Raw genomic sequence first — 27,733 nt, forward strand, 5'->3', positions numbered from 1 at the left:
CGGACTCCATGTCATAGGGAAAGCTCCAGGACAGAACTCTGTGGCTACCTAGTTCCCCAACCCCCAGGACCAGTCTGGAAACTTCCAGCTGTGGCAAAGCTTCTGACAGATCCTCCCTAGCTGACCCGCGATGAGGCATTCTTGTTTTGACCGTGTAATGTTTACAACCAGAAATGTTGGCCTCACACTGAGGTCTTGGGCAGCTTCATTCCTAGGCTTCGGTCCCCTTGGGATCAAAGGGTCAGCAGCAGTTGGCAATATCTGTTAGTTGCCTTTGTGGAGGTGGGAGGTGGTTTAGCCTCAAAATGGGAGGGGCAGCACGAAAGACTTTCCCACCTCCTGCCTATCACTTTTGAAAGAATTGGAGGAGTAGCCATTGGGGCTGGAGACTGAAGGTAAAGGGTTGTTTCCCACCCCTACATGGCCTCCAGTGCAACAAGGTGTGAGTGGATTATGTAATGGATTAATTATCCAGAGTGGCAGAGTTGGAAGCCAGAGCTCATTAGCTGTCAATTCCGTTTTCCAGCTATCCATGGCTAGCCAATGATACTCACCCTGTCATAGTCTACCAGTGCTTAGAGAGAGTTCCTGTGGCTTCATTCCACCCCACAAGTACTAAGGCTCGAAGATATATTAGTGTAGGACCCCAGGGTACCAGAGGGATGATGGACAATGAATTTGGGGGGTACGCTGTAAGGGCAAGAATATTTGGTTGGACGTGTTACTTTCCATGTAATGTAACAGCTGTCCTACATTCTTTGCGATACTCAAAGGCTAAAAAGTAATTTGCCACTCAGCAAATTCCTCCTATCTTGTGCTCACGGACACGTGGGAGGCTCTGAATTTCTGCTCATGGCCACAATCACAAGACTGGCTCTTCCTCTATGTCTATTTAAATGCTTTTCTTACCCACAAGAGCTACAAGATAAATGCACATGCTTCTTAGACTTCTGTTCTGTTCATGTGAAAAGCTAAGGGAAAATTCAGACTGTCCTGAGGGGAATTCTGAGTTCATCCATTGCCCAAGGGTAATAAATACATAAAGGAGATGTTTGCCTTTTCCCCTTCAGTCTGTGTGTGTGTGTGTGCGTGTGTGTGCGTGTGTGTGTGCATGTTGCACGCATGCACACATGAATGTGTGTACATGTGTGTATGTGCACATGCATGTATATATGCATACATGTGTGTGTATCCTCTACTTCTTCCTCTCTCTTCATGGAGTTGCAGTGGGTGTGGATGTGAATCTCCCTGGGGACAGTAAGAGGGACAACAGGGCAATGACCTGGCACTCATAAGTCACTTGAGACCACCAATCCATGTTTTCTCTTCTGGTTGACTAACTCAGATTAAAATAGTCTCCAAAAACAAAATCCTCTTGACTTTAAAGTATATGTCTGATTTTCTTTTTCATTATACAGAGAACCACATTTTTAAACTATGTGCCACTTTTCTGTTCATGAGTTCAAAGCCTCCCTCCCAGTTCATAAATAGAGGGCAAGAGAGGGAGCGGAAAGATGCCTGGGACAGGAGCAGAGAAATGGGGAGACACCTGCAGGCCACAGCCAATGGACACGTGCAGTATCGTCTTGCTACTGACATCTGAAGAAGGGGCCTTTTGGTGTTGTGACTGTTGTGAAAGGCCCCACACTTACCAAGTTTCAGGTGTTCATATAATAGGTAATACTGTGGGAAACATACGTTTGAAACTGGGTTATATACATTTGAAGAAGTGAAAGTTTTACCTCTAGAGGCATAAGTCTTTAACTAATCATCAAGGAGAGCAACAGTACAACTGAGAAAGGTGTACATGAATAGGATGCAAAAAGCAATATTTGGGAAGTGCTGCAAGGCAAGAGTCATGCGGTAGAACTGATTAATCACTGGACAACAACATTAGTGGGTGCAGCTACTGCAGGGACCAGTAGGAAGCATTGTCAAAAAGCTAAAACACAATTACCGTATGTCCCAGCTAGATCCTCCCAGATACATTCTCAAGGGACTTCCAGTCAACACACTTGCACACCCATGTTTCTTACTACATTATCCATAACAGCTAGAACCCAGATCCAGCTAGCTGTCTATCCATGGACGAATGCATAAAGAAAAGGAAAACACAACATTTGCAGGAAAATGGATAGAACCTTCTTTTATTTCTGGTTAATATTGGGCTCTCTGTAATATCCTCAAGAATTGTATAAACTGTATGTAGGGTTTATCATTGTAATAATCAAGGAGGCTAGTTTGACATAAGCTATTCTGCTATTATCATAATCAAACAGGGTTTTTTCTCTCTCTCTTGTCTCTGTCTCCCTCTATGACTCTCTTCCTCTTCTTCCTCCTCCTCCTCCTCTTCCTCCTCCTCTTTTTCTTCCTTTCTTTTCTATTCTTTTCTTTGAGACAGAATCTTTTTGTGTAGCCCTGGAACTCACTTTGTAGACCATGCTGGCCTTAAACTTAAATCCTTTCCCTTCTGCGTAGTGGGATTAGAGGTGTGTGCTACCATACCTGGCCACTTATGTTTCTTTCTTTGAGTATTTAGTCCACTAGAAATTTATTCAGTGGCATTTTACAAGATAAAAATGCCAACTTTGGTTTCTTTTTATATAGTGGCTTGCAATAATTTTTTATCCCTTTTTTTTAAGTTAGCACAGGAAGCAACGGGCTCCATTCTTCTGGACCGTGCTGGTGAAGTGCACACATGGTGCACATATACATGCAGGTGGAGTTGGGATGAAGTCATTCAGGTGTTCAAATGTGAGTAAATTCATTTCTTGCCAAAAAAAAATTGAAGGAAATTCTGGCTCGTGGCAAGCTATGACCTAGAGGAAAAAGGCACGCCTATTGGAAATTCCAGATATGTATATAAATGAAATACTACCTTTTAGCTTTTGTCTTAATTTTTATGTAATTATTTATAAAGCTGTTGATTTCTTAAAGGTAAAAGTCAACAATTCACTTGGCTTTGTAACCATTTACAAGTAAAATATAAAATGGCAATTACACAGAGAATAGGAGTATGGCCTCTAGAGAGAAAGAGTCTATATTGAGTTATCCTGTGATGGGGCACCATACCTCTACAGGACACTGTACATTGGCTACAGGACAGTGGTGTCCCTATGGGACATCATACATAGGGTAGCAAGGAACATGATTTTTGAAGCATTAGATGTGTTACCATTTATGTCTATTGACTATGAGGGATGGCACATTTTGATTTTGTTTTGATAGAGAGTCTCTTTCTGTAGCTCAGGTTACTCTTGAATTCATTATATCCCCCTGTCTCAGCCTCTCAGTTCTAGGATTACAGATGTGTGCCACATCTGGTGGAGCTTTGCTGTTTGGCTGTTTTTGTTGCGTATTTACTACCAGAAAAGTAGTAACACCTTTAGACAGTGCCCTTTCCTGGAAGAACGCTATCCTGTCCTGTTCACTGAAATCTAATCGTAAATGACCTTTGAAAGGCAGCCGTTTCTTTTTTTTTTTAAAGCATGCCAACTTAAATTTTAATATTAAAAAAAATCACATTGTGACAAATGATAAAGCAATGAAATTCCCTTTTGTTGGTTCAGTCAGTCTGTGCAGTTATTCTAACTTATCTTGTCAGATTTTTATTAATAAAGTAATAGTTTGGTTCAAAAATAATTGACTGAAGAGACAGTGTACAGAAAAGGGAAAATCCTTGCTGTTGAGGCCATAGAAGGAGACCAGGTGGCCTGCTCTATCACCTTAGGCCTGTTCCCTTGAGACAGGTTCTTCCATTGAATCCAGGGCCTGCTATTTGTCTGCTAGGCTGCCAGTCAGCCAGTCCCATCAGCCCTCCTTTTTTTCCCCATCTCCTCTCCAAGGTCAGCTCACTCCTGGCTTTTATGTTGCAGCTGAGAACCTGAAATCAGGTGTGTTCATTTAATTTACAGAGTGAGTGCACTTACTGGCTAAAGCACTTCCCTGGCCCCAAAGGTTTCTCAAATAGAATATCCAGCCCAGTTACAAATTTTATAAATTAGATACCAACAAAATTAAATTTTTTGGTTTGTGCAAGACATGGTTTTTTAAAGTAAGGGAAAAATCATTGACTTGGAGAAAACATGTTCAGACTATATACTTTCAAAAGGTCTTGCATCTAGACTATGTAACAAACACAAGTATATAAACATGTTCTTTAAAAATAGGGAAAATTACCACTGAACAAAAGGAAATATATTAAAAATACAAAATAAAGGCATAATTAAATCCTAGTAGATACTACATTATAAACGGATGTCTGAAGGGGAAAGACTGGCAAAGTCTTCTGTTGGCAAGGACACACTTGGCAAAACCTCTCACTTTCTGATGTCAATGCAAAATGGAAAAGCCACTTTGGAAGACAGCTTGACTTGAATAGCATCATTGGCTTATTTATAACATAGTAATTATACTCTAACATAGATGCCAAGGAGGAAGAAGACTATCCATGTACAAAGACATATATACAAGCAATATATACAAATATTACATCTTTGAGTAACAGCCCAATCTAGAAGTGACCCACATTTCCATGACAAGGTAAATGGATGCACGAACACTGTGTGTGTATATTCATTCTGTGGAAAGCTAATAAACTGTAAAAAGCAATGAGATACTGATAAATAATGTAGCTCACGGAGGCACATATTCATAAAGAAGCCAGATTCCAGAGAATAAACACATGTCACAGGAGTTCATTTCTATAAAATTCTAGAAAAAAAAATCAATTCAATCTAGATAGTTAATGATTAGGGTTGAGTGTAGATTATCATTAAAAACTATATATGATGTATTTTTCAGATTTATTTATTTTTATCTGCATTGGTGTTTTGTCTGCATGCATATCTGTGTGAGGGCATCAGGTCCCCTGGAACTGGAGCCACTAACAGTGGTGAGCTCCCGTGTGATTCTGAGAACTGAACCCAGGCCCTCTGGAAGGGCAGTCAGTGTTCTTAACCTCTGAGCCATCTCTCCAACTCTATACGATGCATTCTATATCCTCACTGTAGTGGTCAAGAATGTATTTGTCAAAGTGTATTGGCCAAAAGATGAGCCACCCACTTAAAATAATACATCTTATTATATGTAAATAACATCTCAATACATATTTGATTAAAAAGTTTTTGAAATATTGTGTATCTAAGAATTCATCATAACAGATTAGACAACTGCTAAAGAAATACTCCAAGTGTGCTTGTTGCTATAATCTCTACACTCTTTTCAAACAAGTTTCAGACTCTATTCATTGTGATGGTTAGTGCTATATTCTGTGACAGGAACTGGACTTACCTAGGAGACAAGTCTCTAGGCAAACCTATGAGGAGTTGTTTAGATTAGTTAGCCTATGGGTATGCCCATGAGGGATTGCCTTGACTGAGTTCATTGAAATGGGAAGACCAGCACCATTCACTGGAAACACAGTGCAGAGGGCTGGTTCTTGCAGGCAGGGCCAGTAAGCTAGGTTCACTCGAATGCCTCACATTTAGCAAGTCACTACAGAATTATCAGTTCAAACAACATAGACTTGGAACATAAATAAATAATAAATTGTGTCGTTTTAAGCCAACAAGTTTTGAGATGACTTGTTAGGCAGCAAACGAGAAGTAATACACCTTGTCCGAAAAGGCTTTCCAACTACCTTCAAGATGATCACGCATGGAGATGTTAAACACAGCTGTGGAGGCTTGAATAAGTTTGGACCCTATAGACTCATGTGTTTGAATGCTTGGCCCGTGGCACTATTAGGAGGTATGGCTTTATTGGAGGAAGTGTGGCCCCGATAGAAGAAGGTGTCACTGTGGAAGTGGAGTTTTGAGGTCCTATCTATGCTCAAACTCTGCCCAGTACAGTCTAGTCTCTTTGCTGCCTTCAGATCAACATGTAGACCTCTTGGCTCCTCCAGCACCATGTCTGCCTGCACGCTGCCATGCTTCCCACCAACATGATAACGGACCAAACTTCTGATACTGTAAGCCAGCCTCAATTAAATGCTGTCCTTCATGAGAGTTGCCTTGGTCATAGTGTCTCTTCACAGCAATGGAAACCCTACCTAAGCAATGGCCCTTCCCTAGACCTTGTCATGTCGTAGAAAATGGAGTAAATATGTAATTAGCCACAGTGATTTATTACAGTTATCACAAGGGTGCCCTTGGGAGGAGAGGTGACCTACACACTCTCCTTATGACTGGGAGTTTGGGCTGGGATTTACGGAGCCATCCACAGCCTTCCAGTGTATTTCATGCTGGGCTCCTTTGCCCCCCTTTCTGAAGCTTATTCTTTTAGACTACAAAGAGCTAACTCATCTCAGGGGAGACTTAAAATCATCCATTAGGAGGCAAGAAAAACTACAACTTCTTTAATATTTATTTTTATTACATCTTTTAAAAATTTATGTTTTGTTTAAATTTTATTATAAACAAAATATATTAATATGGTACCATAAATATAGAGTTTAAAAATTTATAAATGCTCAAAGAACTTTTATCGATAGTATTTAGACATCTTGAGATCTCCTCATATAAACACATGTCTAAATTTTTGTCAGGAATCCCAACCTGCAGACTGCATCTGATTCTAAGCTGTCTTCAAGGAAATTCTCCTGTGTCACTAGAGTCATCTTGTGATATTCCCTTCTCTGTTCCTTCCCAGTTCTTCCCCTTAGAGGCCTGAGAGGTCAACATGGGAGAAGTCAAACACAGCTGTGGAGGTTTAAATAGGTTTGCTCCCACAGGCTCATGTGTTTGAATGCTTGGCCCATGGGGAGTGGCACTATTAGGAGGGGTGGCCTTGTTGGAGGAAGTGCAGCCTTGTTAGAGGAGGTGTGTCACTGTGGAGGTGGGGCTTTGAGGACATACATTCTCTCTCTCTCTCTCTCTCTCTCTCTCTCTCTCTCTCTCTCTCTCTCCCTCTGCCTAGTGTGAAATCCAAAAATCCTAACAGAATTTACAGGCTCTCTCTTGTCATACAACCCATGTCCCTTCCTGGAAGGGGATGATATACTCCGTTTGCAATGCAGAGGCCCTGCTCCTGGTCCCCAGAGGGAAGAACACCACATAGTTTCTGTAAAATCCTCAAATCCATCATAAAGTCTTGATGAATCAGCAGCCAGGATGAGGAAAGGAAAGGTAAAATGGACAAGAGGTTTCCTGCGAGAAGAGGGTGACGAACACTTCCCTCTGTGTGCCAGGCAGCCTGAGAAGAGGACAGTACCTAGTCCCTTACAACACACAGGGTCAAGATGCAACTTCTACTTCTTCTCTCTCATCTTGTCTTCCATCAGAGATGGGCAGTGCCAAGGAAGCTCACCCAGCACAGTCTGTATCCTCAAACTGCAGAGAGACCCACATTGGCTATGCTGGGGTATTGATAAAGGAAAAGAACTTAGAACTCAAAGGAGGCGAAGAACCAGGGGTGGGAATGTGCCTATTCTTTACACGGTGTCTATTTCTTTTTGAAGTATAAAAATGGTTCTGAAACACTCCATCATGTTTTCCCTTTTTTATGTTTTTTTTTAAATTTTATTTACTTCCCATAAAAGCCCTTGAGGTCTCAGTCCTACACAAAGGACTATAGGCCACTGAGGAAAGCTGGGCATAGGGGACACAAGTCTTCCCAGGGAAGAGCACACCAATTAACTGCCCCGTGACAAACACTCAGCCCTGAAAATGTACATACAAGTAACACCATATGGACTGAAAAGGTTAAATTTGTATGCATGCAATAATGGTGGAAGGAAGGAAGGAAGGAAGGAAGGAAGGAAGGAAGGAAGAAAGAAAGAAAGAAAGAAAGAAAGAAAGAAAGAAAGAAAGAAAGAAAGAAAGAAAGAAAGGAAGGAAGGAAGAAAGGAAGGAAGAAAGAAAGGAAGGAAGAAAGGCCACATATTTTAAAGAGAACAGGAGCGGCTTATGGGAGAAGCTTGGCAGGAAGAAAGGGGCGGGAGAAATGCTGCAATCAAGGTATAATCTCAAAAAATTATGTTCAATATAGTGGTGCACACAAAACAAACAACTCCGTCATTTTGCTTTGTTTTCCTCAAAGACCAAAGCTGTCCCAGGAATGGAAAATGGACAGGTAAAGGAGGGGTGTGTGTGTGTGTGTGTGTGTGTGTGAGAGAGAGAGAGAGAGAGAGAGAGAGAGAGAGAGAGAGAGAGAGAGAGAGAAGGGAGAGGGGCCAAACCTTTTTTCTTTTAAAATAAAATTTTTAATTAAAAACAAAAACCTATGTGTATGCATTTTTAAAACCACTTTGCAATTTGTGTTTATTTACTTATTCTATGTGTTTAGGTGTTTTGCCTGCATGGATCTGTGCATCACAAGTGTGCCTGGTGCCTGTAGATACCAAAAGAGTTTTCAGAGCCCCAGGAACTAAAGTCAATGACTGTTGGAAGGCCACCATGCAGTGCTGGGAATTGATCCCAGGTCCTCTGGAAGAGCAGTTGGTGCTCACAACTGCTGAGCCAGCTCTCCAGCCCTTTACTCTTCATTTTGAGATGTCTCACTAAAACCTGCCCAGGTTTGAACTTGTGATCCTCCAACTTAAGCCTTCCTTGTAGCTGGGATTACAGGCTTGCATCCCAAGGTTTATAAGGAAATCTTATAATATGCCCCTTAGTAAGAGTTGTAAATGTTATTTAACTTTACTTTCTTTGTATTTTCCAAGTGCAAGGAAGCAGCAGAGCAGAGATGGCTTCAGAGCAGAGATGGCTTTATACCATAGCAGGGAAGTTTTGCTGGCACTGTGTCCTGGTGTAGAAGTCACAGAATAGCAACAAAAGCAAACATCGCCCAGGGACTTCGAATGTTCCCGGGAGAAGATCAGTGGCTTTGGAAAACATACCATGAGGTGAAATTATAACCTAGTTATTGTCTTTATTGAGATACGTGTGGGTGGCAGCAGTTAGGTTGTGATGGTTTAGTTTATGTCTCAACATGAATTGGCCCACAGTGCCTGGGTATTTCATCAACATTATCCTAAATGTTTCTGTGAAGATATTTTTGGATGAAATTAGCATTTACATTATCAGATTTTGAGTAAATTACTCTCCAATATGTGTGGGTGTCATCCAATCAGCTGAAGGTGGAAAAACCAAACAAAAAACAAAGAATGGCCTTCCATGAACAAAAGGGAATTCTGCCAGTAGACTGCCTTTGAATTAGACAGTAGCTCTTCCCAGAGCCACCAGCCTCTCTGCCTCCCCCTGCTAGATCCAGTCACACAAGCCAGTTCCTTAAAATGGATTTCAGCCCTCCACCCCCACCTCTCTTGAGCTATGTATAACAGACATTTGCAGAAAGAACACAAGAACAAAAGGAAGGGGATGCAGACAGCGAAGCAGAGGGGGAGGAAAAGACCAAAAAGAGAAGGAGGGGAAGGAAGGTGGGGGTCGAAGGGGGAAGGAGGAAAAAAAGGAGAGACTTTGGAGTTGAAAAAGGATCACAGATTGGACATCATGCCATCAAATTGTCTGGAAAAGCCACCATCAAAAGAAATCTCTAGACGGAGCTTCTTTGAGTTTTCAACTCCAGGGAAAGAGAAACTGGCTCATTTCCAAGGAGGGATGTGTGGGCTTTGACCAAAGGAGCGAGGCCTCTGCTCAGCAGCCACACAGACAGTGGGATGGTGTCTTCCCTGAAGACCCAGAGGAAACGGGACCAGAAAGGGACCCACCAGCCCCAGCTTCACTCTGTGTAACATTTGAACACCTGTCAGTCAACATCCTTTATGTCAAAGATATCCTATAAGATACTAAAAATTGCAATCAGATCAAAATACTTGTGTATTTATTGGAAAGAATGTGTTAACGACTTCCAAGAACTGATTTGGTTTTCAGTTCTAAAGTTGGTAAGCCTAAAACAAACACAGCAACCTAAACAGGAACAAAATAAGAGAGGGGAAGAACAGGTTATCAAATTAAAAGTATCGGAAGCTAGGACTGGAGAGATGGCTCAGTGGTGAAGAACACTCGTCCTGGCAGGAGACCTGGTTCAGTTCCCAGCATCCACATGGCAGATCACAACCATCCATAACTCCAGTTCCAAAGGACCTCCCCCCATTTTTTTTTTTTTTTTTTTTTTTTGGTTTTTCGAGACAGGGCTTTTCTGTGAACTCACTCTGTAGACCAGGCTGGCCTCGAACTCAGAAATCCGCCTGCCTCTGCCTCACAAGTGCTGGTATTAAAGGTGTGTGCCACCACACCCTGGCAAGGAGCAGCAATTGCTGTCTTTTAAAGGGTTACCCCAAATTGCAGTTCAATAACTATAAATATTTTAAGACATTAATCAGATGTGTTTGTCCTGAGAGAGTATTCCACTAAGAAAGCTGGCCTAGCCTCTAACCTGTAATTCTTCCGCCTTCACTTCCTGAGAGCTGGTACTAAACAGAAAAAGACATTTATTGAGAGCTTTCTCCAACTATATTAAAAAATAACAATATCATGGAAAGAAAGGCAGTCACCTGCCTCCATCCTTCACAGCCACTGCAATAGCTTCAGCTCAAATAGAAAAAAAGATAGGACCATGTTTGCATTTCAAACTGTCACAAGTGGACAGTGAGCCTAATCTCTTGATGGTGCTAATCCTGGGATTGGCCTGCACACCGGTAGCACGTACTCAGATGGAGCAGCGACATCGGTTTCCTTTGGGGACAGTGGTGACCTTCCTATCCTAAAAGTTGTGCCCACCCTCACCTCTCACCCTAGGTGTTAACCTTGGCATCTTCCTTCAGTCATCATGATACAGTGCCTGACAGAGACCACAGAGGAAGGGTGCGCTCTGCCTCCATTTCAGAGACTTGGCAGTGTGTGGTGAGGATTTCCCCTATGGCTAGGAGAGCAGAGAGCTGAGAGAACAGGCAGAATCAGGGGCTGGTGTCATCTTCCAAGGCCACCCTTCATGACTCGTTTCCACCAGTCAGGCGCTAAAGCCTTCAGACAGCACCACACACTGGGTCTGCGAGCTGAAGGCAGTCTGTAGGGGCTGTTCTCCATGCAAACCGGAACGCTTCTAAGAGCTGATTCAAAACTGCTACACAACCTTAGAATTGTAACTGATGATTTGTGCCTGGCAAGGGAGCGAGCTGACCAGTGAACACTATCATTCATAATAAATGAAGAATTGAGCACTGTGGTCTCATTGTTTTTAATGTTGGTATTTTCGTGAATCTATAATCAGCTATTTTTTAAAAAATATTTTGATGTAAGCCTCTAGTTCCTTATATGTGACAGAAACTTGAGAAGGAAGGCCTTTTCTTTTCGTTTGGCAGTGCCACTCGACATGAACAGATGCAGGCTATTTATAGTCTCCGTCCTTCTCCACAGAAAAACTCATTTGTTTAGTTGCAGAGTCTCTGTGTTTGATTACAAGATATCCTGCATTGTATCTGTTGAGATATGACGTTTGTCCTTTTATCTGCAGCTGTTAAGATAATGTCTTTGTCATTTATTATGTTTTATAGTGAATTAAACTGATTGATTTCTTCATGTGAACTGAATTTGCTTGTAGCTCACATTTTAATACATTGCTCAGTTTAGTTTTCTGGCTTTTAAAAGGGGTTTTCCTATCTACATTCATGAACATTAGCCTAAAATTTATGTTTATCATGTCCTTGTCAGCTTTTGAAATAAAATTATGTGAATCTCATGAAATAGGTTCTAAGTATTTCCAGCTTAATCCCTGAGCTGTCTGTGTAAGATCGGGGATTAGCTGGCCCTTCCCTCACAAATGCTCTGTAAGAATCATAGGCCTGGTGTTTTCACTGTCAGATAACATTTGTTAAAAAGAAAGAAAGAAAAGTCATGTTGGCTGGAGCTGTGTAGTCCACGGTACAGCTTGTGCATAGCACACAGGAGCCCCGTTTCATTGCCAGTTCGCAAAACAAAGTATAGGACTCTTGGTCTTTATAGAAACTTCATCCTAACACGTAAATGTATTAGCATAAATGAATGAAACCGTTCTTTGGTGATCCCTCCCTTATCCACAGCATCAGTCGCTGGCTTCCTTGCCTTCCCGTGCTGGTTTTTCCTCTCTTCTCTTTTGCCTTTATCGGTTCTGACAGGCAGTCACCAGTCTCAAGCAGTGACTTCTTAGAGAGCTAGAGTCTGGCTTGTTTGTCCTTGGGCTTGCTTCTTGCTTGATATACCTTTATTTACTCTTTTGTCTATTTTCCTCGAATTCCTGTCTCTGTCCTGTTTCTTATTTCTCAAAACTGAACTGAACGTCTAAGCCACTTCCTTTCCAGCTATTCCTTTTTCAATAATTCTTGGAACTAATAAGTGTCCCTCCGAGACAATCTCTCCCCTCAGGTTTGACACTATAATTACTCAATTTCAAGTGCTCAAATTTTTTCGTTAGGATTTATTCTTTGTTGTTTAGAAATAACTTTTAATTTCCAAGGATGTAGCTCCTGTTGTTGCTATTGTTGAGTTTGAGCATGGTTTCAATGACGACAAAGAATATATACCTTTTTGGGGGTTTTATTTTTTGTTTGTTTTTTTGTTGTTTTTTTTTTTTTTTCAGATTTGTTTCATGGCCCCTCATTTGTGGAATGTTTTGTCTTTTTCCAGACTAGACTTCTTATTTCTTCTCAGTTCTCTGGACACATCCTTTGTTGTCTCCTTGCTTCGTTTGTCTCTGTTGAGAAAAGCAGCCAGTCATTTAACACAGGCTGATGCCACCAGACCTCTTCCTCTAGATATTCATCCTGATGGTGACGGACATGTGTTCCAGTGTGAGTCTGCCTGACACTGCCTAAGCCAACACCATTCATCAATGACTAGTGAAATGTCAGATATATCAGCAGGATTGCCCAAACAAAAGATAAAGTAACACTTCACAACAACAAGATGGGGGAGGGGTGTTGGGGGGGTTGTTGGGGGGGTGGTCATGCTAGAGGGGCTGCTGCCTTTGCTATACTGTAGCTCAACCAGAAGCTGCTTGTCAAAAAGAGCCCTCGGAGCAGCTTTTGAAGGCCTTTGTTGGCACTGGCTTGAAGATGATGTTGCCGTTCAGGATTCAGTGTGTGCCTGACACCAATGACATTGTGTTCCTGCAGATAACACACAGGTCTCCAGGAGCAAAGTCCATGTGTTCTCTCTTGCTGTCATTCCAGAGGGCTCATTAAGAAACATCCTTCCTACCTCTGTGACTTTATTTTCTGCCAGCTTTGGAGGTTCTGGTTCCTAGAATGGGGAGCCTTCTGTCAGGAGTCCCAGCAAACCTAAAATCTTGGTAGCCACCGAATAATTTGTTCTCCTCTTGACTCTAGGGCAGCAGACAAACAAAGGAGTTAGGCCCTGTATTAGTTAGGGTTTTACTGCTGTGAACAGACACCATGACCAAGGCAAGTCTTATAAAAACAACATTTAATTGGAGCTGGCTTACAGGTTCAGAGATTCAGTCCATTATCATCAAGGTGGGAGCATGGCAGTATCCAGGCAGGCATGGCACAGGAGGAGCTGAGAGTTCTATGTCTTCATCCAAAGGCTGCTAGTGGAAGAATGACTTCCAGGCAACTAGGGTGAGGATCTTATACCCACACCCACAGTGACACACCCATTCCAACCAGGTCTCACCTATTCCAACAAGGCCACACCTTCAGATGGTGCCACTCCCTGGGCCAAGGATATACAAACCATCACAGGCCCTGACTGCTAGGACTAAGAAGATGGCTCAGTCAACAAAGGGTTCACCACACAAGCTGGTGGACTTGAGTCTGGCCCTCAGAACTCATGTAAAAATCCAGAAGTAGAAGCTCACACTTGCAACCCCATGCAGGGGAGGCAGAAACAGGAGGATTCCTGGGGTTCCATGGCCACCTACCTAGCCTACTCCGTGAGCTCCAGGCTCGGGAGAGACCCTGCCAAGACTGATCTCTGGCCTTACACACATGGTGGGAAGGGTGGGTCTTAAAGACTTGAAAGGACAATGAACTCAGATTTCCTTGAGGAAAGAGGCTATTGTGGCTGCATAATGCAGGCAAAAAGAAATATGTCTGCAACTGAGACATACTACTGAGCATCTCTTGCCACAAGCTGTGGTCGTCTGAGAGGAGCTGAGAAAATGCCTCCATAAGACCAGGCTACAGGCAAGTGTGTAGAGCATTTTCTTAACTGGTAATTGATGGGAGTGGTACCACCTCTGGGCTTGTGTCCAGAGTGCAATAAGCCTATAAACAGCTCCCCTCCATGGCCTTTGCATCAGCTCCTGCCTCCATGTTCATGTTCATACCCACTTCAACTTCCTGCCTTGGTTTCTCTCTAAAGTCTATGCCCCCAGATGTGAAAGCCAAAGAAACCTTTTCTTCCCCAAGTTGATTTTGGCCATGCTGTTTGGTCACAGCCATAGTAATCCTAACTAAGACACCCATTTTACCTGAATAGGCAAATATTAGCAACTATAGCCTGATAAAAGCATGACTTGCTACCCTGACGGACAGAAATGCGACCAAGAATGAAGCAAATAAAGAATGTATTCTACAGGAATGTCAATCGTAACATTTAGAACAGCTGCAACTGTAGACTCAGACTGCTGTCAACTCATCGTTCAAGCTTCCTATGGGACACACAGTCATACACAAAAATCTGTTGTTGGGGTGGAGTCAACTTAATGTGAGGTGGGAATACACTTGATGACATAGGAGTGTGCTGTAAGGACAGTGTTGATGTATTGTTCAAATCCCCTTGGGCCTCTTGATAATTTCCATGTGCTCTCTTATTTCCAGTGGTCAAGGTCCAAGTTTCATTTCTGTTGCTGTGTTAAAACATCCTGACAGAAGTCTACTTAGGCTAGAAAGACTTATTTTGGCTCATGGTTTCAGGTTATAGTCCATCACTGTGGAGATGTCACAGTGGCAAGAGCTTGAAACAGTAGGTCACATCATAGGTCAAGGATGCATGGGTGCATGTGCACCGGCTTCTTGTATATGCTCAGCTCCATTTCCCCATGTGATGGTTTGAATATGCTTGACCTAGGAAGTGGCACTATTAGGAGGTATGGCCTTGTTGGAGGAAGTGTGTCACTTTGGGAGTAGGCTTTGAGACCCTTCTAGCTACTTGGAAGATAGCTTCCTCCTCGCTGTCTGAGGATGCCAGTCTTCTCCTGTTTGCCTTTAGAACAAGATGTAGAACTCTCACCTCCTTCAGCACCATGCCTGCCTGGATACTGCCATGCTCCTCACCATGATAATAATGGACTGAAACTCTAAACCTGTAAGCCATCCCCAATTAAATGTTGTCCTTATAAGAGTTGTCTTGGCAATGGTGTCTCTTCACAGCAATGGAAACCCTAAATAAGATACCCAATTCTTATACAGTTCAGGACTCCCTGCCTAGAGAATGGTGCTGCCTACAGTGGACTGGATCTTCTCACATCAGATAATTTAAGACAATCATAGTGTGCTCCACCATGTGTGCTCTTTGGTTGGTGGTTTAGTCCCTGGGAGTTCGGGGGTACTGGCTAGTTCAAAAATCTTTCCATAGACAAATCTACAGATCAACCCAATGTAGAAAATCTCTCTGAGGCTCTCTTCCCAGGTGACTCAAAGGTGTCAATTTGACAATTTAAATTGACAACCATTCCCAGAATATTTGACTTTTCTTTCTTTCTTACTCACTTTACATTCTGATCACAGTCCTCCCCCACTCCTCCCAGTCCCCCCTCACATAGTCTCTCCCCATTCCCCTCCCCTTGTCCTCTGAGAAGTAGGAGCCACCCTGCTAGGTAACAACCCACCCTGACACATCAAGTCACTACAAGACTAGGCACATCTCTCACTGAGACCAGACAAGGCAGCCCAGTTAGGGGTAACAGTATCCACAGGTAGGCAATAGAGTCAGGGACAGGCTCCTCTCCAGTTGTTGGGAGATCCACATGAAAACCAAACTGCACATCTGCTACATATGTGTGGGACTGGGGGTGAGGGTTGGCTCATATGATTTTTCTTTTAAGGACTGCTCTTTCTCCTCAGAGAAAGACAGAAGGATCTGCGTTTCCATCCTGCCTTATATGCTTCCCAAAGGAAGCCAAGGCCAACACCATTTCCTAGAGTTGAGTAAGTCTCTGATATAAGCTGCACTCCAGCCTGTCTCTGGGGCTCTCCTGAGAGTCATGGCCTGCAGAACTTTGTCCAGATCAGGAGCTTGTCACATCTTCCTCGTCTGGCTTCTCTGCTCTGTTCCTGGTCTGTTTTCCACGTGTTTTCTGCAGAGAGTGCTTGCATGAACACCGGTATCTGAGGATTTTCTAGGGGAACTCAACCAAAATATCCTTTTACACGATTTTCTTTTCAAACATAGGTTGTCAAATGTTTGAGGTTATTACGGAAGGAGATTCACTCTTGCAATGGAAACATTTTTAAATGGACTGTTAAGATAAAATTCATCTACAAGGGCAGAGATAGCCCAGTTCCTTCATGGACTATAGATCAGCCATATTGCTTAGCCCTTTGCTCCAACAAAGTTCCCCTTCAGTGGTCTTAGCTGTAGTTGTTTAGTACAGTGCTTTATCTAGCATGTACAAGGCTCGGTCTCTCTCTCTCTCTCTCTCTCTCTCTCACACACACACACACACACACATGCACACACATACACAAACACTCATGCACGCACATACATAACTTATTTATCTCTTTTCTGCAGTTCTGAGCTGTCATTGGGTTCCAGCAAAGAGGACAATAACTTGTTCCCTAGAAATTGAAGGGCATCTGTCTCGGTCCATTTATGTCTCGGTCCACAGAATACACAGACAAGGTAATTTATAAGCTATTGGCAGTTTATGACTGCTGACAGAGAGAGAGTTATTATCCTTTGAAATTGAGGCCACTGGTAGGCTGCTCATGGCCACATGGACTGCCGTGTACCCGTGAATACGTGGGCAGCACTGGTTGGACTGGGGTCTATTAATGACAAAACTAAATAAAACAAAAAAAATCCCTAAAAGAAGACGAGAGCCTGGGAGGCAGTTTGGAGCCACGGGGAAGGTGGAGGGTGGTAGTGGTGGATGGGTATGATCAATACACATTGTAGAAATGTATGGAACTTTCAAAGAATAAATAAAGGAAGGCATTTCCTCCCATAGTTCAGCAGCTGAGCAGTCTCAGATCAAGCTGCTGGCATCTGCTGCTTGTCTGGTGCTCTCTTGGCATGTACTCACAGGCAGAAGTGCCAAAGAGGGGCTGGTGAGATGGCTCAGTGGGTAAGAGCACCCGACTGCTCTTCCGAAGGTCCAGAGTTCAAATCCCAGCAACCACATGGTGGCTCACAACCATCCACAACGAGATCTGGCGCCCTCTTCTGGAGTGTCTGAAGACAGCTACAGTGTACTTATATATAATAAATAAATCTTTAAAAAAAAAAAAAAAAGAAGTGCCAAAGAGTGCAAGCCTATTCTCCCTGCCTCCACCAGTGTGTGTGTGTGTGTGTGTGTGTGTGTGTGTGTGTGTGTGTGTGTGTGTGTGTGTATGAGAGAGAAAGATGTATGATGTATGGATAGAAGACATCATCCACCTTATTTCTTTAAAACTAGGGTTCTCACTAGGCTGGTGGCAAGCAAGCCACAGTGACTGTCCTATTTCCACTCTCCAAAGATCTAGGAAACCCACAAAAGTGGCCATGCCTCATATCCAAAGGACTCTAAATCCTACTACAGAGACACTTGCTCAACCATATTCACTGTTCTATTGGCTATTCATAATAGCCAAAAATTGAAACCAGACTAGATGCCCATCTGTGGACTAATAGGTAAAGAAAATTTACACCATAGAGTATTTATTACTCAGCTGTAAAAAAAAAAGAAATCATAAAATTCTCAGATAAATGGATGGAGCTAGGGGAAAAAAATCATCCTGAGTGAGGCAACCCATGTGTGTTCTGTCCTCCCTTAAAGGTGATTAGCTAGCCGTTAAGTCCTTGATAAGCAAGCCACAGTCTACGTACCACAGAGATTAGATATAGGGTAAGGGCCTAGAGGGAGGAAAAGCGCTCTCTATGAAGAAATAAAATAGATAGTTATGGATGGGTGGCAGGAGGACTGGAACAGGAGGATCAAACAGAAAAGAGGGAAGACAGAGGGAGTGGGGGGAACACCAGGAGGGACAGTTAAAACTAAGGGCCATTTTAGGGGTCATATGGAAACCTACTTTTGTAGAAGTTTCTTAAAATATATACATATATAAAGGAAATCTAAATTTGAACCATCAAACATCAGAGGAGATAAAGCCCAGACCAGACATCTCTTGCCACCAAATGAAACCTCAAGTGCTAGGAACGGGTTACATCTAAACAAGCTGCTGGCCAAAAGGACCCAGGTGGAAATCTCCAACCCTTCCAGGCTGATGCCAGGGCTATTGGTTGCTCTCTACAAACTGAGGGTAAGGCTCTGTTGCTGAAAACACCTCTATAACTCACTGAACATGGAGAAGTCGAGCGAGTGCCTAACCAGAGTCTTCCCTCCTACTGATTGGTGTTCTTGGTATGGGAAGGTATGCTGCATGCTTCCAGAGGAGAAAGGCAAACACCAAGCCAGCTACAAACCCTTCAATCTGCAGCGGTGACCTGGTGACCTGCCTGAAAGATATGCTGTTGCAATAATGGCACAAAAGTTGTAATAGCAACCAACTGATATCTGACTAGAATTAAGGCCCACACTGTGAGACGGAACCCTTGCCCAACACTGCCCAGGTAGCCAAGGACCTGAGACTAGATGGGTTATGAGCCTAGGGGAAAACCAAATACTACTGTTCTAAAGGAACATAGCAATAAACAGACTCCTGATGGCATTCTGCTAGACCCATAGATCAGTGCCTTGCTCAGCCATCATCAGAGACGCTTCCTGCTGCAGCAGATGGGAACAAATACTGGACAATGTGTAGAGAATGAGAGACCTTGGAATACTTCTAAATGAGATGTCTCGACCAAACCCCTCCTCTCAGAGCTCAGAAAACCCTGTAGAAGAAGAGGCAGGAAGATTGTAAGAGCCAATGGGGATGGAGGACACCAAGAAAGCACGGCCTTCTAGACACAAAAGGACTGATGCACATATGAATTCACAGAGACCGTGGCAGCGTGCACAGGGCATGAGCATGTCTAAGCTAGATGGGGTCCCAGTGCTGAAAGGAGAAGTAGACAAGAACCCCTATCCCTATCAGATCCTGTCTCCAATTGATGCCTGCATCTAAATGAAAAACTAGTCCTCTCCAGTGGCGTCTCAGTGGGTATGCAAACCACACTTAAGGGCAGGCACCTTGCAAGGCAGTCAATGGCCAACACAAAGTGAACTCACTGATTTTTGGGCCTTTTTGTTTGTTTGTCACACACCATTTTATCTGGACTTTTTTTTTCTTAATTTTTTTACTTTACAGATCTTTTGCTTTTATGTTATGGTTTCCAATTTTGTTTTTGTGTATTTTCTGTGTGTGTGAAATATCTGTGTCTCTGGGTCTGTGCTTCTTGTGTTTTAACTGTGGCTCTTTTTTCTGTTTTTGTTTTATCTTATTTTGTTTTATTTTTAGATGCCTGTTTGTATGAGAGAGAGAGAGAGAGAGAGAGAGAGAGAGAGAGAGAGAGAGAGAGTATATTTGGGTATTTAGGTGGGTACAGAAGTGGAAAGGACCTGAGAGGAGTTGGGAGAGTAGAAACCATAATCAGAATATTCTTTATGAAAAAAATCTATTTCTGATTTTTAAAAACACAGCTGTGGCTGGCTATTTAGATAGTGTTGGGGATTTTTACTCAGGCCCTCAAACCTGTGCAGCAGATGTGCTTCATGGATGAATCCTCCCCCCCCCCCAGCCCCATCTCCTTAGAGCCCCGCTAACTCATCCATGCGACCCCAGTCTTCCTGACCCAGACACTTCCCAGCAAGTTTCACCTCTGACCACTACTGCATGGGTCTACCTTTATAACAGATAACAAGCATTCAAACCAAATGCAGCCTGGAAATCCCCCCTCCGGGATATCTACTGCATGGGTCTACCTTTATAACAGATAACAAGCATTCAAACCAAATGCAGCCTGGAAATCCCCCCCTCCGGGATATCTTTTGCCCTCAGGACAGGGAAAACAGTCTATACTGGAACATGAGTTTAGTAAGAATTCAATATGGCAGCACATGCCTGTAGTCCCAGAACTCAGGAGAAAGGCAAGATGATGGCCAAATCCTCCAGGCCTTCCTGGTTTACAGAGCAACTTCCAACCAGTCAACATAGGGAGACATTGCTTCAGTTTAAGAGAGAGAGAGAGAGAGAGAGAGAGAGAGAGAGAGAGAGAGAGAGAAGAAGAAGAAGAAGAAGAAGAAGAAGAAGAAGAAGAAGAAGAAGAAGAAGAAGAGGAAGAAGAAGAGGAAGAGGAAGAAGAAGAAGAGGAAGAGGAAGAAGAAGAAGAGGAAGAAGAAGAAGAAATAGAAGGGGGAGGGGAAGGAGGAGGGGGAGAAGAAAGGGGAAGGGGAGGAGGAAGAGGAGGAAGAGGAGGAGGAGAAGGAGGAGGATCCAAGGAGGAGATTCTGAGGCATAATGTAAGTGCAGTCTCCTTTCCTTTGCTGGATTCCTACCAGCATATAATTCAAAGATGTCTCATCTCACTGAAGAATTTCAGAAAGTAGGGCAGAGGGGCAGAATGCATTAGAAAACTTGGTAGAAGGGAAGATGGGATTTTTTCTACCAGGGCCCTTACTGTTCCTTATGCAGTGGTCCTAATATCCTCTACATTCCAGCCTGTCCATGCAGAACTCCATTAAGCTACATACCTGTGCCCTCCTGCCTTCACAAATGGAGAAAGCACCTTTGGTAGATCCCTGGGGCTATTCCCTGGGGTCTGAGCCACAGTAAGAGATCCAGCCCCTCACAGCAACAAGCAGAGGACCCCACTGCCCAGTTGAGTCTTGAGAGACTCATATCCTCTAAAGAGTCACACCATTTGGCCAGACAGGAACTACTTAGTTTCTCTGTGATAATGGTTAGAAATCGGACCTTTATCAAATATCTCGTCTGTGTCTGCATGAAGGGCATGGGCAGGAAGAGGCATGAAGCCTCTGGTAGGAACCAGGACCCGCTTTGCCACCTTGTGTGAGATCAGAGAATGTAGTTACTTACATCCTTCATCCCTTTTATACTGACTCCTCATCCTTCCTTCCTCTTCCCCTTCCTTTCCCTCCTCCTCCCTTCCCTCTCCTCCTCCCTTCCCTCTCCTCCTCCCTTCCCTCTCCTCCTTTCCATTTCCCTTCTCCCTTTTCTCCTCTCCGTCCTCCCTTTCAGTCCTCCTTCCTTATCCCTCCTCCTCCTCTTTGTCCTGTCCTCTTCCCCTACCCTCCCGTCTCTCTATTTCTGCGTCACTTTAATTTTTTCTTCCCTGCCCTGTACCTTCATTCACTCTTTAGTATACAAGTATCTCTTAGAACAGGGTCCCAAACCCAACATACCAAGGGCATTTTTGCAGCTTGTCTGTTTAACTCAGTCTGCATAACAAAATCTGCTGTTAGACAGGGCATCGCTGGGCTGGAGAGACGGCTCTGCTGTTAAAGGTTAGGGTGACAACCAAAAATATAAGAAAGGGCATTTGCACTTTATCTGTTTCTCCTATTTCTTTTTTAATATGTTTTTTTAAATTAAATCTTCTCTTTGATAATTCCATACACATAAAATGCATTGTGGTTACTCTCAGCCCCCTCACTCCCACCTCTGTCAACATAAACCTCTTTTTATTAGTTCCTTTATAATATTCATGCATTTTTGCTTTGGTTTGTGACCCTCTGAGTTGAAACAAAATCATCTGTGACCAGAGGTTTGGAACTGTTCATGTGTCTGTTGGATACATGACTTAAAATAATGGCTGCCCCCAACCCCCAGAATCCACCAGTAGCCAATAATTCAGCAGAGAGAGAGAGGCTCCTGAACCCATCCCTAATCAATGATTGGCTGTTGCCAGATGCAGTCCTCTGTATATTCAGTGCATGGTTGCAATAGCTGCATCATGCTAGAAGATGGAATTCAGAGCCCTTCTTTCTCTTTCCTGTCTTCTGTGGGGAGCAGGTGTGGCAGCAGTCCCAAGAAGGTGCCAGGGACTGCAGCTAAGCCGTATGACTTGCACCTGACTTCCTCATATAAACCACAAACATCGTGAGAGCTGCGCAGGTGTACCAGGTTACTGGCGAAGCCATTTTGGTGGAGATATGCCCCTGCTGCCCTGATTAGCTGAAGTTGCGTACCTGGTGAGGTGATGTGGCCTGCTGTGAGTGGATGGGAACTGATAGTATATAAGAGTGAGAGGCCCAGGGCTCGGGGTCTTTCGCCTATACAGTCAATGCTCTCCCAATAAACGTGTGCAGAAGGATCCTATTGTGGTGTCTTTCTTGCTGGCAAGTCAGGCGCTCACAGTCTTCTCTTCCACAATGTTCTCTGAGCCATACAGAGGATGATATAAACATCCTGCATAGGGGTTAATACTTGACTTTCCCTATTCTCAGCACCTAAAGCACCCGTGAGTCCCAGCATCCTCCATCATTCGTCATGAAGAGCAGCTTCTCTGACTGACATTTCTTTGTGGATACGCACATTAAGCTTAGAAGGCATTTTGGGGCCATCTCAATTTGGCTACACAACAGTAAGCTCTTTCAGTGGGATCTAACGCCTCCTCAGCCATGGACTTTTGGCTGGGTTTACAGAGCCTGGCATGAATTCTTTCCTGTGGTGTGATTATCCAAGCCAAGACTCATGATTATCCTAATAATAGCCATACCATGATTGTACCAGTGAGTACATCTTGCCTGGCAAGTTGGCATTGCAGTTCACAGGATTCATAGTTGGGTAAGATTGTTGATGTCTTTTCTCCCCTAGTAGCCTGCCATCCTGTCCTGAGACTGTGAGAGTCATCCAGCAGGAAGGAATCGTCCAGCTCACTTCCAACTTGATTTGTTTATACCTTACAATAAAGATGTGTAGTGTCGTCAGCAATAGGGTCTTTTGAACTCGCTCCATTGGGCGACCAAAAGGAATGGCAGGAGCCTGTGTTGTTTTGAGAGCCTCTGAGGCTTCTGCTCTCAGCACATCACTCTCAGTCACCTAAGTTCCTATTGGAATGGCCCATTAACACCCTGCTTACAGCATTCAACTGCTTTGTTAGTCCAAAGTAGTCTCCATTTCTCCAAAGCAAACAAACAAACAAACAAACAAACAAACAAACAAACACAGTATGGTCGGGTCTGTCACAGAAATAGCCCAGTCTCTGGGCTTCTGTCTCGGTTACTTTTCTATTACTATGATGAAACATCATGACCAAGGCAACACAGATGAAAGAGTTTAGTTAGAACTTACAGTTTCAGAGAGCGAGTCCATGAACATCATGGTGAGGGGAGCAGGCAGCAGCAGGCAGGCAGATAAGGCTCTGGTGGAGCCTGAGAATTAACATCTGATCCACAGGTATGAGGCAAAGAGAAAGAGACATTGTCAATGGCATGAGCTTTTGAAACCTCAAAGCCTACCCCCAGTGACACACCTCCTCCGAGTCCACACCTTCTAATCCTTCCCAAACAGTTCCACCCACTGAGAAACAAGCATGCAAGTATATGAGCTTGTGGGGCCACCCTTATTCAAACCAAATTATATGATGCTATGGAGATCCTAATGACTTCGCCAGAAAACTCCTAGAATGGACTAATACTTTCAGTAAAGTGGTGGGATACAAAGCTAACATACAACAAGCCATCGTTTTTTTTTTCTTTTTTTCTTTGCCAATGATAAATCCACAGGGAAATAAGTCAGGGGGAAGTTTTATTCCAAATAGCCTCAAAAAAAAAAAATAGCTTAGGGTAACCCTAACCAAGGAAGTGAAGAAGACAGGAAAAGGTGGTAAGACCTCCTATGCTCATGCACAGGTAGAATCATTATCATCAGAAATGACCAAATTACCAGGAGAAATTCAGAAAGTCAGGACAGTCTCAATCAAAATCCTCATGTCATTCTTCATTTGTCCAAAGGGGTTACTGCTGAGGTCTTCTGCCTGTGAAATCATGTGATTATTCAAGGGTGGCTGTTGTTGGGGAGTGGGTGGGAGATCAGGAAGGTGTTGTTGTTGTTGTTGTTGTTGTTGTTGCTGCTGCTGCTGCTGCTGGGCAGTACAAGGAAGAAGGCCCCGGACAGACTGGGGTGAAGTGACATGGTAGCATACTCGAGAGGCACCTAGTGCCATGCCTGGACTGGAGAGCCTGCCTGCACTGCTGCCAATGCTGTCACCTCGGAAGATGAAGATGGAGATTCCACTGAAGCTGCTGGCTTTGGTGACAGGTGGTCGCATGGTGTGGACAATGCCATCTGAGTCTGTGCCGCTCCAAGGCTATGGCTCCAGGGATTTGAGTTCACTGTCTGTGCTGCTATGTCGGCTGCTTGATGTGCTGCTCAGACCTTCCCGGTTTCCCCTGATGTCATTTAGATATCCATTCTGGCCAGTCTGTCAGGCAAGTACTCTCTCTCAGACCCTTTAATATTTCTCCTCTCTCTCTTCTATTGACTTGCTCCTCCTTCCACACTGCAACAGAACTTTCATCTGGTTACCATCTCAGTCCATACTGGCATCATCGCTCTTGAGAATGAATCTCTGTTAAAATTCTGTATGCTTCTCATCTTTTATATGTTCTGCGAACCCCTGTTCAGGGATCCCCGTGTTGGTGGTTTTGTTGATGATGACAGCTTTCCCTGTTTGATCAACATTGTGGTCCGTCCCAAAATAGGCAGCCTCTCGGTGTAATAGCATCCGGTGATATGAGGTCATCCGAGGGAGCTTCTTGAACTGGCTATTGTCACCGATGAAGTCCAGAATCTCTTGCTCGGACTTTAGCCTCAGCATTATGTCCCTTGGGTTCTTTTTCAGTGTATTTACAAGAAATTCATGTAGCTCTATTCCGGTGGAGTCGGTATGTTCTTGGCTGGAGTCTCTGGATGGCATCTTCCTCGGGACCTTTTCTTTGCTTTTGTCCTTGTCTTCCTTTTCAGAGACATCTTTTGTGGACTTTTCCTCCTCCTGTCAGAGTTGCAGTTGTGCTGTGCAATTGAATTGCACTCTGGGTGTCTAGTGGGCCATCAGCAAATGGAGTGAAGGGTTTCTCACATACTGCCAGACTGCATACCTTGAACTGGAACTTGGAATCAGACATGGCTCTTTTGCTGGCATGGCCAGGACTGGATGTCTGTCTCTGTGCCTCCTGATGCAGACCATTCTCTCCATCTTCCTTCCCAACTTCTTCCTTACTTGGAGTTTTGGATATAAATTTATTTTTGTTTACAGATTCTTCCACCAGTTTTTTTTCTGATTCTTTCATTATTTCCAGAGTCTCCTGAGTAGTGTTACAGTTAGACATGGTCTGCAGCAGGGTACAGCAGCTTCGATGGATTTCTGAATAAATGTTCAGTCTCCATGAGTCCAGTGCTGATGTGGCATCTCACTTAAGAAACAAGTTTTAACAGGTTCAGAGGTTCAGTCCATTATCATCAAGGCAGGAGCATGGCAGCATCCAGACAGCCATGGTGCAGGAGGAGCTGAGAGGTCTATATCTTTATCAGAAGGCTGCTAGTGGGAGACTCAAAATTTACTTTTAATAAGGGTTCTGAAACTCTTCAACATACCTTCTAGCCCACCGTCCAAAAGTAGTGGAGAAATGATGGTAAATAGGACAAGGGGATGTGGATCTGGTTTTTAAAAAAGATTTGTTTATTTTATGTATATGAGTACACACTGTAGTAGCTGTACAGATGGTTGTGAGCCTTCATCTGGTTGCTGGGAATTGAATTTAGGACATCTGCTTGCTCTGGTCAGCACCGCTCCCTCAGTTCCTGCTCACTCCTTCCCAAAGATTTATTTATTATTATAAATAAATTCACTGTGTCTGTCTTCAGACACACCAGAAGAGGGTGTCATATCTGATTACAGGTGGTTATGAGCCACCATGTGATTGCTGGGATTTGAACTCAGGACCTTCAGAAGAGTAGTCAGTGCTCTTACCTGTTGTGCCATCTCACCAGCCCACGGACCTGTTTAGAAGTAGTTCTTTGAGGTGACTCCAATCTCTGTTTATCAGGATACCAGCAGTCCAGTTCATTTGTGTCCAGATACCAAAATTGCATCAGCATCAGTAGCAAGATGTAGGGGAAACTGCCAGGCCTCCACTTCATAGACACAATGAGTCATGGGAGCAACCAGGACCAGCTGAGATGCCAGGAAGAGTTCTCTGCCATGCCTCTCCCAACAAATCAAAGATCATTGAAGATGAAGACTGGAGACCAACAAAGCATTGCAAAACTAGCTATGCAAGCATGCTGTCGCTGTCTGTTGAGTCCTATTTATACTTTCTTCAAGCATCATGTATCCTCCCACGGGTCTTACCTCGGCAAAACAACATGTGAGTCTGCCTTTCCACGCGAGTCTGTGTCAGCAAAACACCACATGAGCATTGTAACCTGACATTTCCAGAAATTTCCACTTCACCAATTGATGAATATGGAAATGCTTACATTTGGTTTCATACCTTGGCTGCAGGTTCCAGTGGAACCCAGTGGTTGCAGAGTGATAAAGGCTATCCTGCCTTCAGCGTTTGGAAGTCCCATCTTCTCAGCCTGAAGAGGGAGCTTCAGGAAAAGAAAGAACTGTAATTCCTGATACTACTTCTCACAGACTCCATGAAGCTCCTGCAGCGGGAGCAAAAGCAAACCTCTCCCACCCTAGTGATTATGTCACTGTGGGCTTCCAAGTCCAGCTGTACAGAATCCTTGTTTGTCAAAAGTACAAGGAAAACAAATCCTCTAGAAATTTCTTTTCTAGAGGTCCAAATGCAAAGCATTTAAATGTCTCTCAATCCTAATCGAGTACAAGGAGTTGGCGTTCTGATGGATTTTGATTTAAATCAAGTCAATGGCTTATTCAAGCATCTTCACCATCACACATGTCCCATCTATGCGTCTAACTGTCTTGTTTCAGTAATGAGGAAATTGTGAGAGACAAAAAACAAAACCAAAACAAAACAAAACAAAACAAAAGAATTCCCTTCTGGCTGTGGCAATGGTAGATCATATGCCTACTACTCATGAGGCCCTAGGTTTGGTTCCTGTGGTGGCTTGAATGAAAGCGGTCGCATTGGCACATAGAGAGTGACACTATTAGGAGGTGTGGCCTTGTTGGAGTAAGTTTAGTTTTGTTGGAGGAAGTATGTCACTAGGAAGTGGACTTGGAAGTCTCAGAATCTCAAGTCAAGCCCAGTGGTCCACTGACTCTTCCTCCTGCCAACTGATCCACATGTAGAACTCTCAGCTCCTTCTCCAGCACCATGTCTGCCCCCATGCTGCCATGCTTCCTATCATGAAAATAATGGACTACACCTCTGGACTGTAAGCCACCCCAATTAAATGTTTTTTTTTCCATAAGAGTTGTGGTGGTCATGGTGTCTCTTCACAGCAATAAAAATCAAACTAAGACAATAGTTTCACACACATACAAAGTTTACCTTTGTTCTCAACCTGATTCCCGAATGGAGCTTTGGGAGTGAAGCTGTGATCCTGTGATTTCTACTTTAGATATTAGTTGGAAATATTTTTTAAATCTTCTAAGGAGGGCATGAAATGGGCAATTAAGAGTCAGAGGCCCATTGCTGGGGTGATGGCTCATTTGGCAAGACATGGACCACTTAAGTATGGGGACCTGTGTCAGTCCCAGGACCCATCTCTAAAAGCTGCTCATGGTGCTGCATGTTTGCAGTCTCAGCA

General features: G+C 43.6%; 1 pseudogene; it reads right to left on the bottom strand.

Annotated features, from left to right (window-relative positions):
- Positions 1-23,903: 23,903 nt before the first annotated feature.
- On the bottom strand, positions 23,904-25,378 carry LOC110308953 (R3H domain-containing protein 2-like; annotated as a pseudogene).
- Positions 25,379-27,733: the final 2,355 nt, after the last annotated feature.

Source organism: Mus caroli, unplaced genomic scaffold, assembly GCF_978045245.1.
Source record: "Mus caroli unplaced genomic scaffold, Mus_caroli_1 scaffold_12, whole genome shotgun sequence".
NCBI classification, from domain to species: Eukaryota; Metazoa; Chordata; class Mammalia; order Rodentia; family Muridae; genus Mus; species Mus caroli.